Genomic DNA, 11,328 nt, shown 5'->3' on the forward strand with positions numbered 1-11,328 from the left:
GCACGCCCCACCCCTGGACCTCCCGGCCCCTGGCAAGGGTCTGGCTTCAGTGAAGCCCCCGTTTTGCCCTTGGACTTGGGACTGCAGCTGCTCCAGGGCCCAGGTTCACACAAAGAGGACCCTCAGATGCTTTGGTGTCTCCAGTGGCTGTCCCAAGCAGCACAATCTAAAAGTATGGGGGAGCAGTCGACACCCACCAGGGTAGAACACTGACCAGGGTGGGACAGGAGATGGGTCAGCCTCGCCTCCTTCTGCAGGCAGACTGGTCTGGGAGGAAGGGGTCTCGTGGCCTCTCCCGGGACACCCTGCCTGGGCGAGCAGGTGGCCAGCTCGGTGACGCCCGCCTCTCCCTCTTCTCACTCTTGCTTCCTGGGACTGCACTCCACAGTCAAGTGTCAGGGCCGAGCTCTGCCCCCAGCTCTGTTTTCCAGAGAATTCCAGCTGAGCCAGAGAGACGTGTGCCGAGTAACTTCAGCTGCCATTTCTGTGGTGCTCTCCATCACCAGGGACCTGCTAAGATCTCCGCGGTGTCTGTTTCTTTCATCCTCACAGCAGCGCACGCTTTACATAGATGAAGCTTTGGCCCCAAACATGCCCGACGTCACCAGCTCAGACGTGGAGGAAGTGGGCAGTTTGGATCTGGAATCTGTGCCCTCAAGCATCATGCTAGCTGGAGCCGCAGGTGGCGTGAGGGCTGGCGTGAGGGCTGGCGGTCACCGAGCAGTCGCCACCGGCCGTACCTGACTCCGAGGGCTTCACATACAGCGCCTCAGGACCCCCGAAAACCCTGGGGAGGGGGGACTGGGATTATCATTTTACAGCTGAAGAACATTTGGCTCGGAAACGTTTGAACAGCGTCATTTATTCATTCAACACCTATCCGCTGGCTGCCTCTTCCATGCTTGGCAGTGTTCTCGAAGCTGGGGGTGTGACAGCAGGAGCTCCTGGTCTTGCCGGGGTCGGGGTGGGGGGAAGACAGCGAACAGTCACAAACACAAAGTAATGACAGGCTGTGGCCTTGCCACCAAGGCATCGAGGGCGGAAGCGCCACCTCGGGTGTCTGGAGGAGACACCAGCTTTGTTGACACCCGAGGGCCCAGGGAGCAGCCTGCAAGGGGTCGGGTGCGGAAAAGCATTCCAGGCAGAGGGAGCGGCTCGTGCACAGACCTTGAGGTGGGAAACATCTCAGAATGTTCGGGGAAAAGGAAGACGGCCCACGTGGTGGGAGAGTAGTGAGGCCAAAGGGGGGACACGGGAGCAGGGCCGAGGCTGACCACACGGGCCTGGGTGGCCTCGGGAGCGCGATGGGAAGGGACGGGGCCTGTCTGCCTGTTGAGAAGATCCCGGGGGCGGGGGTGGGGGTGGTCTGTGGAGAATGGACTTGCGGGGCAGGATGGGAAGCAGGACACCAGCGAGGAGGGTGGTAGCCCTCGTCCTGGGTGGACTCGGCACCCCTCAATCCCTCACCTCCGAGCCCTTCAGAGAAGCCAGGGTCCCAGCTCCTGGCAAACTGTAACAGCTGGAAAAGCCAGGGAGCCCCAGGGTCTGGATGCCTCGTTATTTCAGGGGAGAATGGGGAGGGGGAGAGGAAGGGGAAGGCTTGGGGGCAAGTCGTGGGAGGGCTCTCTGTCTTCCAGCCTTCCGCAGTGTGCCTCTGGGATAAAATCTAGACCATTCCAAACTCCTCAGCATGCCCTGTGCAGCCCCTGCCGACCCCTTCAAGGCCTTCCACCCGTCTCGTGCCTCTCTGCCTCTAGCACAGGTCTGCGTCTCAGCCGTGGGAGAGCTCCAGACCCCCAGAGGCCCCCTCTCACCCCTGGACCTTAGCACATGCTGTTCCCTCTGCCTGCAAGCATGCCTCCGCTTCCCCCTCCCCCCCAAGATAACTGCCCTAAACTCCCAAGTCTTATCTCAAGACTGTTCCCTCTGGCAAGACTGCTGCTCCCAAGATCAGGTGAGGCCCCCTCCTTGGGGCTCCCAGAGGCCTCCCCTGGGCTTATAGCTACCTGCTTGTTTGCATATTTGCTCCATTCAGCTCTGAGCTCTGAGTGCGGGGACTGGGTCGGTTCCGTTCACAGTTGTACCCCCGGCGCCGAGAACAGAGCTTGGCACATTGTAGGCGCTCAGTAAATACTGCTGAGTGAACGAGAGATGGACGAATGAGTGAAAGTCCGAGGGGAAGAAGGAGCTGGTGCATCTCTTGTGCTTCCAAAAGGCAGAACTAGTTTTACGGGCTGAAAAGGACAGAAAAGCCGCTTTAATAACTGATTTCTTTGGGGGTGACGGGGAGGCTCCATCCCATCGTGGGAGCTTTTAAATGGGTGCTGGGAACCACCTGACAGGGTCCTGGGGCTGAGAGGTCCCCGTCTGTCTCCTCACGGCACAGCAAACCCCGGGGTTGGGGTAGGGGCTCAGTAAGTACCCATTGGATGGACGCATGTAGTGGTCCTCCAAACCCAGAACCTTCTAGATTTGTCGAGTAAGGCATCTTAAAATGTGGCTGGTCTGAACTGAGCTGTGCAGCAAGTGTAACATACGTGGTGGATTTCACAGTCTTGGTATTTTAAAGTGAAAATGTCAACAATTGGCTTGCACGTTGAAAGGATAATATTTTGGATATTTTGTGTTAAGTTCAGATATTATTAAAATTAATGTTGGGAATTCCCTGGCGGTCCAGTGGTTAGGACTCGGCGCTTTCATTGCTGGAGCCTGGGTTTGATCCCTGGTCGGGGAACTAATATCCCTCAAGCCACATGGCGTGGCAAAAAAAAAAAAAATGATGTCACCTCTTCCTTTTTACCTCTTTTTTTTTTTAGAAGGGATTACTAGAAACTTTTAAATGTGGCTTGCCTTATATTTCAATCATGCAGAGCTGGCCTAGAATAGCAGTTCCCAACTTTTTTGGATTCACTCCATTCTTTTGCATACATACAAATAAGGAATTTTCAGCAGTGCATTTGAAAGGATCAAAGGACTCCAAACAGCAATTAGCTGTGACCACTCAGCATCGTCCTCAGGACATTTGCTGGGCTAGTGCAGCCCGGTCCCGCCTCCCTCCCCCGCCCCAGCGGCCTGGTGGCATGTGGGTGACGACGTGGGACCCATCACTGTGCAGGTCTTGCTGTCTTCTCTCCTCTGCAGTTCACACACCACCCATCTTTGCAAAGAAAGTGCCTTCCTGCTTGTGGACACAACCCACGGCGTGTATTATGCACTAAGGCCCTCAGCTCACTCAGCCCCGAGGCCCCTGGCATACAGGTCAATGTAAGATTTTTGTATCATTTGCAGAAAAAGAAATGCTGGTGATTTATATTAAAAGAAGAGTGCACACCCCTAGCCGAACAATCCCGTCTGTACAAATGGATCTTAGAGAAATAAAAGCCTGGGGACTTCACCGTCCCACGTGCTCTTCTCAGAGCTGGCCTCCTCTGACTGCCCGCTCGGACATTGGAGGCCACCTCCGTCCGACAGGAGGGTGCCCTCGGAATTACAATTGTTCAGTCTCTTGGCTTTCACACCTGCACACACAGATGTCAATGGCAGAGTGGTTTGTAGTTAACAAAACAAAACCAGAAACAACCTAAATGTCATGCACAGGGTGAAGTGAGGAATATTTGCTGCTATGGAAAGTCACAAGTTAGGGCCACATGAATAGATCTGGGAAGATGCCAGCACAGGTTTTTATAAAACAGTTTTGAGTGGTGTTTATTGCACGATTACACTTTGCGGGGCCTTCAAGGGGTGTTTGGGGGGGATAGAGAAGAGGTGTGGATGGGAGAGTGTGAGATTGGGAGTGGGGGAAGGGAGGGATGGGAGAAGTCAACTTTTTCTTCATGCATCTTGGTTACCTGGCTTGTTCTGACAAGTGTGTGATGTGTTTATAATTGTAAAATAGTAGGAAACCTGGGTGCCCCGCATTGATCCGAGCTGGGGGCCCTCGTGAGGACTGAGTGTCCAGCAAAGAGACGCCACTGCCTGCCTCAGAAAAATCAAGCACCACTGCGGTGGCTGCCGCCTCTTCCAAACCCAGGAATATATTTCGTTTCTCATGCAGATTCTTCCGTGCGTGGAGTCTGCAGGGTGGAAGGTGGCTTCTCTGCCTGCGCTGACACTAGATTCCCTCATTCCTGCCCGGTCTGGGATCCCACCAAGACATGGGATCAGAACCAGGAAAAGAAACAAGGAGAACACGGCTGAGTGCCAGCTGGGGCGAGATTCATGGGCGGTTTCATTTAGAGGTGAGGGTCCTCTGGGCTCTGCTTCCCATTTGGGCCCGTGGAGACACTCCTGAGTTTTTTCCATTGTTTAACACCCAAAGAATTACAGAAACGAGAACGCCTTCCCTGGCTGGCAGCCGCCCCTGGCTCCATGCGTTGGAAACAGTCAGGCATGTTTCCTCTTGCTCCCCTCGTGAAGGTTTATCAGTCAGGCTCGGTGATGGGTGTCTGATGCTGTACCCTGGACCGCAATCAGGTGAGGAATTCCTCGAGAAGATAAATCAGTGCAGAGATGGTGGAGACCAAAGCTTGGCAGGGCTCCTGGGTCCAACAGGCCATACGCATTGCCAAGGTCGGCGAGCCCAAACAAGAAAAGTCAAATCCAGGAGGCCCCTGGAGTGGATGCTTTGTTGCTGGAAAAGCCCGCGGGTGCCCGGGGACTGAGTGATGTTAATTCTGGGGACTCACCTTCACTAGGGAGACTAGGGCTCAATGGACAAACCCACGCACAAGCCAGGCAGCGTGAGTTGGCTGCCCCAGAAAACTCAACTCAAACTGACTTTAATAATGAAGGGAAGGTTTGGGGACCTGCTAAACCTAGGAAGTCAAAAGCTGCTGTGGCTTTAGCAGCTCCAGCAATACGGCTGGGCCAGAGTCCCCTACCTGTCCCTCTGGGTGTGCTGTGCTGACTTCATCCTCAGACCAGCCTGCATTTGGCCAAAAGTGACAGTCAGTGCCTCTTGTCGCTATTTTCTTCCAGGTTTAAAATAGTAGGAAAGAGAAAGTTCACTTCCGCAAGAGCCCAAACAGTTCATTTCCGTCTGGGGCCAGGGGCCCATCTTGGAAGCAGGGCCTGTGGCTGGACCGGGACCCAGGGCTGCTGGGCTCACCTGGCCAGGGCTTGTCCCCGAACAGAACATGTGCCATGCTCAGCAGGGTGCCAGGTAAACTTGAATTCCAGATAAACAATGAAGAATTTTGAGTGCAAGATTTTTAGAATGTCCAACATATAAATTAACAAATATATATATATTAACCCGTACTTGTAATGTATTATAATTTATATATTACAAGTATACATAGATATGGATATATATCTAAACATATTAATGTTATTCACTGTTTATCTGAAATTCTAATTTAACTGCATATGCTGTATTTTGTCTGGCAATCCTGTGCACACAGGAACTTCAAGGCCCTGAGAGGGCAGTGGAACAGGGGAATGGATGCTGTCTGGGCAACCAGGAGTGTCCACTGCAGACCACGAAGAAGGCTCAGCCTGAGCCTGGATTCGCCAAGATTGGCAGCATAAGGCAGGCCAGGCGATGCTTTCCATGCAGAGCTTGGGCGCTGGATGGAGCCCTGGCCTTGGGACCATGGTGTGTGGAAAATGACATCTTTAAGCTGTAGCATCATCCTTCACCTGCAGGGTGCTCAGCTCTGAGCAGAGTAACTGAGGAGATGGCAGCTCAGCCTCCCGGCTCCCATTTGTGGGCCGCGTGCTGGAGGATTTGGGCCCTTCTGATGGACACTTCCCTCCACCCTTATTCTTGGAGAAGCTGAATGCTTATACTCAATTCCCCCCCGTAAGTCTGCTGTGTGTGTGAGAGGCAGCCCTATGTTTATTTAGTGTCATTCTGCTCTGCTAGACTGTGCATCCCTGGGAACAGCAGCCAGCTCCATGCCGCTCATCAGGGAGCCCCCGAGCCTGGCCCAGGGCTGGCCCCAGGAGAGGTGCCCAGCACCCACCTGTTGGCCGATGGCCCAGCTGGTAAGGAGCAGAGTGAGGGTCTGCATGTGGCTCCCTCACTCCCAAGCCGGGCGCTTGGTAACTTGCCATGTCCTTGAGATCAGGCAGCCTGCAAAGGGGGTCACAGGGGCTGGGTCCCCCTCTCTGCCCAGGTTCAGACCTGCTGGCCAAGTGAGCCTCCCCCTTCCTGAGCCTCAGCATCTCCATTTTTTATTTTTATTTATTTATTATTATTATTTTTTTTTTGCGGTACGCAGGCCTCTCACTGTTGTGGCCTCTCCCGTTGTGGAGCACAGGCTCCGGACGCGCAGGCTCAGCGGCCATGGCTCACGGGCCCAGCCGCTCCGCAGCATGTGGGATCTTCCCGGACTGGGGCATGAACCCATGTCCCCTGCATCGGCAGGCGGACTCTCAACCACTGCGCCACCAGGGAAGCCCTACAGCATTATTTGGGGGAAAGAATCAGTGAAGTGTGTGACTAAGAATCGAGGAGGGATCCTGTTCCAGAAGTGCCGGCAAACAACTGCCGAGTGACAGATGTAGGACTTGTACCAGACATGAAACCAGGACACGACAGAGAAGGTGGGGAGTACCCGGGTCCCGAAATTCACGGTGCCTCTCCAGCTCTGCAACCTACACAACTGGCCATAAAGAGGAAACCTGAAGGAAAAGAAAGAAAACTCAAATTGTCTCTGTATGTTTACAACCAAAAGGCCTCTCCTGGGAGGAGCGTATGAAATTTTAATATTTTAGGCAGGCAGGCAGTACTTCTTGTCTAGACATGGAGAAATGTTGAGATGCGGAATTATTTCCAATGCTCCAGCCAGTGCAGCACGGTTCCTGCCTGTCCCCCCAGATCAGGGGGTGTCATTTACTGTGCATTTGTGGACATACATCACAGAGGCCCCAACTGCCCGCGGGTGGCCTCAGCCGCTGCATGTCACCGTGATGCAGTGGGACCGAGAGATGCCGGCTGGTGGGCTGTCTTTTCCCAGACAATTGAGCTGCTTACAAATCAATAAAAACAAGGTTGATTGGGATGAAGGCTTTACCGGACTCGAGGCTCGCACCACTGTCAGAACGACAGTGACTGTGTAAGTGGGATCATTAAACCTGTAATTAAGCTCTCAGAAACATGGGGCAGGGAAGGGAAAGAGAGGAAGGGATGGGGTCGGGTTGGCGTTTCCCATTGTTTTGCCCTATTTCTCTTATTTGCCACCTGGAAAGGTAAGCAGAGCAGGCTCCTGCTGGCCACTCCGCTGGGATGCTGAAGCTGGGGCTGGGGCACCTGACCTGCCCTCCTCTAAGCTGTGTGATCTTCAGCCAGTTCCTTCCCCTCTCTGTGCCTCAAAGTCCTCGTTTATAAAGTGGGCTCATGAATTGGTAGAATTAGTCTCTTCAACCCCAATAGTCCCCATGGGACCCAGACTGGAGATCCACGGAGGCCGAAGCTGGGAGACACCTGAGGACGAGGACGGTCCTTGCGGCTCTTGGTGCTTCCTGCAGTGGCCATTTAAAGAGGGCACACTGTGTGGTCAGCAGCGAGGGGTTCTCTCACCTGCAGATGGGGAAACTGAGGCTCAGAGCCGGCCAGTGGCAGAACCAACGCTCGGACTCCACCTTCAGTTCTCTCCCTGCTGCATCTTCATTCACCAGACATTTCCTTAGCATGGACCGTGTCCCGGGCCAGGTGCTGCCAGACCACGGCGGAGCCCCATATAGCCACCAGGACAGTGGAGGCTGGCAGAGCAGCTGGGACCCCACCTCACTAAACCTCTCTGCATCCCGTTGTTACTAAGATGCAGACTGTGGATAGAGCAGCCGCGTGTGCCCAGTGCCCCAGCCGCCGGGTGCTGCACTTCTAATCTGGGACAAGTGGACGGAGGGGTGGCGAGTGGGGTGAGGTGTCAGTAACCCCCGTGTCCTTGTTACGGAGCTGCCACAACCCTCCTGGGTGGCTCTGGCCTTCTTCCTTCTCTCTTGGGCCCTCCCATGGGGTGGTGTCTGGTAAAAACATACACTCTTCACCTTGTCTAAATGGCAGTCACTGAGGTAGCCCCGGTGTGGGGCATCGCACCCTTGAGTCCTTATTCTATTCTACATTGTTTGTCACCCAAACCATGTGCTGCCTTTCTTCCAACGTAACTATGAAGCTCATCAGAAATGCTCGTGAGCAAGTCCACAAATTCTGAGGCTGGTGGGTGACCCGTTCACTTGTTGAGCACCTACTGTGTACCAGGCTCTATGCTGAGGACTCTCCTTTCAGCCTCAGCATGATCCTTTGAGGGAGTAATGCTACTGTCCAGTTTTACAGACAATGGCAGTGGGGTGAGTGTGGTGGGCAGAATAATGGCCTCCCAGTTGTCCACAGCCTAATCCCCATAGCCTGTGAACATGTTACGTTTCATGGTAAAGGAAGATTAGGTGGAATTAAAGTTGCTAATCAGCTGACCTTGAGATGGAAAGATGATCCTGGGTTATCAGGTGCCCCAGCGGAATCACAGGGTATTCATAAGTCAAAGAGGGAGGCAGGTGGACAGTGTCAGAGTCATGTGATGTGAGGAAGACCCAGGGACCATTGTTGGCTTTGAAGGTGGGGGAGGGACCACAGTGAAGGCGGGGGGCCGGCTCTGGAAGGCAGCAACGGCAAAGAAAGGGGTTCTCCTCTAGAGCCCCCAGAAGGAATCAGCCCTGCCAACACCTTGATTTTAGCCCAGTGATGCCCATTTTGGACTTCTGACATCCAGAACTCTAGGATAATAATTTTGTGTTGTTTCCAGCTACTAAGTGTGTGGTAATTTGTCATCACAGCCATGGGAAACTGACTGCAGCTAAGTTCCTCATCCTAGGTCACATATAGTAAACGGTGGGGCTGGATTTAAACCTAGACCTCAGGGATTGGTTCAAGGATGGACATGCAAACAAGGCTGGCAAATCCAAAGCAATCCTGGGAGTTTCCTTGGAACAAACAGGAAAGGAAATCTCCTTCCATCAGGGCTGCTGAAGACAATAGGTGCTAGCCTGGAGGGGTTGGTTAGCTACCACTAGGTAAATGTCGTTCTGAATTACAGAATTGGGGTGAGAGGAAAAACAAGATGGTGACATTATTTGAGCCCCTGGAAACCACCATTCCTGAATCAACTCATCTTTTTTTTTTTTTTTTGCAGTACGCGGGCCTCTCACTGTCGTGGCCTCTCCCGTTGTGGAGCACAGGCTCCGGACGCACAGGCTTAGCGGCCATGGCTCACAGGCCCAGCCACTCTGCGGCATGTGGGATCTTCCCGGACCAGGGCGCAAACCCGTGTCCCTTGCATCGGCAGGCGGACTCTCAACCACTGCACCACCAAGGAAGCCCCAACTCATCTTTACATTCCAGAAACAAATAAACATCCCTTTTTGCTCAAGCTGGTTTGAGCTGGGCTTTCCGTCTCTTACAACTGACAGATTCCTGGCCATCTCAGGATTTGGACATGGCTATTGAAAACCTAAAGGATTTGAACTTGATTTTGATTTCCTCTGTGCAAACACCCTCCACCCCACTGCCCTTTAGGTTTTCAGAGAGAGAGCAAAAAAGTCAGATGTCAAGGAGCCTTTGAATCATATAATCCTACAATGGCACAGCCTCTAGAAGCCTCTTAGTCCTTAGTTTTACACTTTTTACACTGATACAGAGAGTGGGAGCGACTTGCCCACAGTGACACAGCTGCTAGGAGACAGCCGAGGCCAAAATCTGGGTCTTTTCATCCCCACTGTACCCCTTTGCCTTCTGAAGTTCCACAAGCAAGGGCTTTGAGTGCATGCTTTCTGGATGGTTTTCCTGCTGACAGGACCCAGGAAAGAACTAAGCTTGTCCAGCCTTGATTTTGCCACACTCATAATATGGCTCACATTTGCTTGTGGTCGAGCCTTTAGAAGTCGGCTTTTTGGCTGAGCCACTCTCCAGCCCAGGACTCGCCTGGAAGTCACTTGTGGGGTCTGCCCGTCTGGTCAGCTGTGGTTGTGCAGTTAATATTTCCCAAACTAGGCTTTCTTCCTGGTCCCCAAACTCTCTGACCCCCTCAAAGCTCTGAGAAGGGAGGAATGTGTCAGGGGTGGGTCTCCCAGCCATCCTGGTTTCTCTGCTGGTTACCTGCCCCGCTTCGAGGAATCAGATGGCTTCACTTAATGAGCAGCCGGGAGCCAAGAGGTCCAGACCCCCGGCTGGTGCTAAAAATGCCAGCTGTGTCCAAAGCGGGCACCAGCTCCCACCCACCGACCAGCCCAGGTGGAAACACACCCTGTACACCTCCTCCTGGCTCACTCTTTTGTTTTTTCCAGCCTCGCCACCATTTACAAAAAATCTTTTTGCATCCCCTCCCGTGTTCATGGTGGAGGCCCATCCTCCTCTTACTGGGAGTGTTCTGAGCAGATTCCCAGTCTCTGATCATGAGCCGGATATTTACTGAGCACTTACTAAGAACAAGGAAGCTTCTGTCAGTATTAGTAACAGTATTAGTTTAATCCTATGAGGTGGATACAAGTCTCGTCCCATTTTAGATCCTAGGGAATGTGTCCAGGTGCATGGAGTGACTCTCTTAGGACAGCACAGCTGGGAAGAGGCAAAAGTGGGGGCAAAGCTGGCATCAGTCTTACTCTGTGCATTTTACTGTTGAGGAAACGGAGACCCAGAATGGGGAAGTGACTTGCTCAAAGTCACACAGCAAGTGAGTGGCTGAGATGTGCTCAGAGTTCCTGTTTCCTGACTCCCAATTTTCTCTCTCCCCCAGGGGTCCCACAGGCCCCCGGGCAGCAGACCGGGTAGAGCATGTGGACGGCCTCCACCATGGCCACCAAGGGTCCCTTCTGAAACCTGCCTCGGCTAAGGTGGTTAGAGACCCTCCCCGAGTGGCGATCCTGCCCTGCAGTGGGCGGTCCTATTCAGCCCATGGTTCGCAGTGACCCCCTCCACCAGGGCACCCCACCTGCCCCATCATGACCCCCAGGAACTGCAGTGCTCCTGGGGTGGGCTGTGGAGAGCACAGCCTGATGCTTTGCTTGAAGCTTTAAAAAAAGATTCCATTCAAGTTGGATTCTCTCCTCTTGGAAGGAGAGAATCCACCTTCTAGTGGGAGAAGCAGATCGTTGCTGTGGCTATTTCCCATGAAGAAGTCGCAAAAACAGAGCAGGAAGCTGGGCTGGGGGGGAGGGGTCGGGGAATCTTGAGGTGAAGGCGCAGGGGAGGCCTCTCTAGGGAGGTGACATTGAGATAAAACCTGAACAATGATCAGGAGGTGGCCATGAGAATGTCGAAGAGCTCCAGGCAGAGAGAACAGCAAGTGCAAAGGCCCTGAGGTAGGAATGAGCTTGTCTTACTGGAGAATC

This window comes from Hyperoodon ampullatus (assembly GCF_949752795.1).
Source record: "Hyperoodon ampullatus genome assembly, chromosome: 14".
In the NCBI taxonomy this organism is placed as follows: domain Eukaryota; kingdom Metazoa; phylum Chordata; class Mammalia; order Artiodactyla; family Ziphiidae; genus Hyperoodon; species Hyperoodon ampullatus.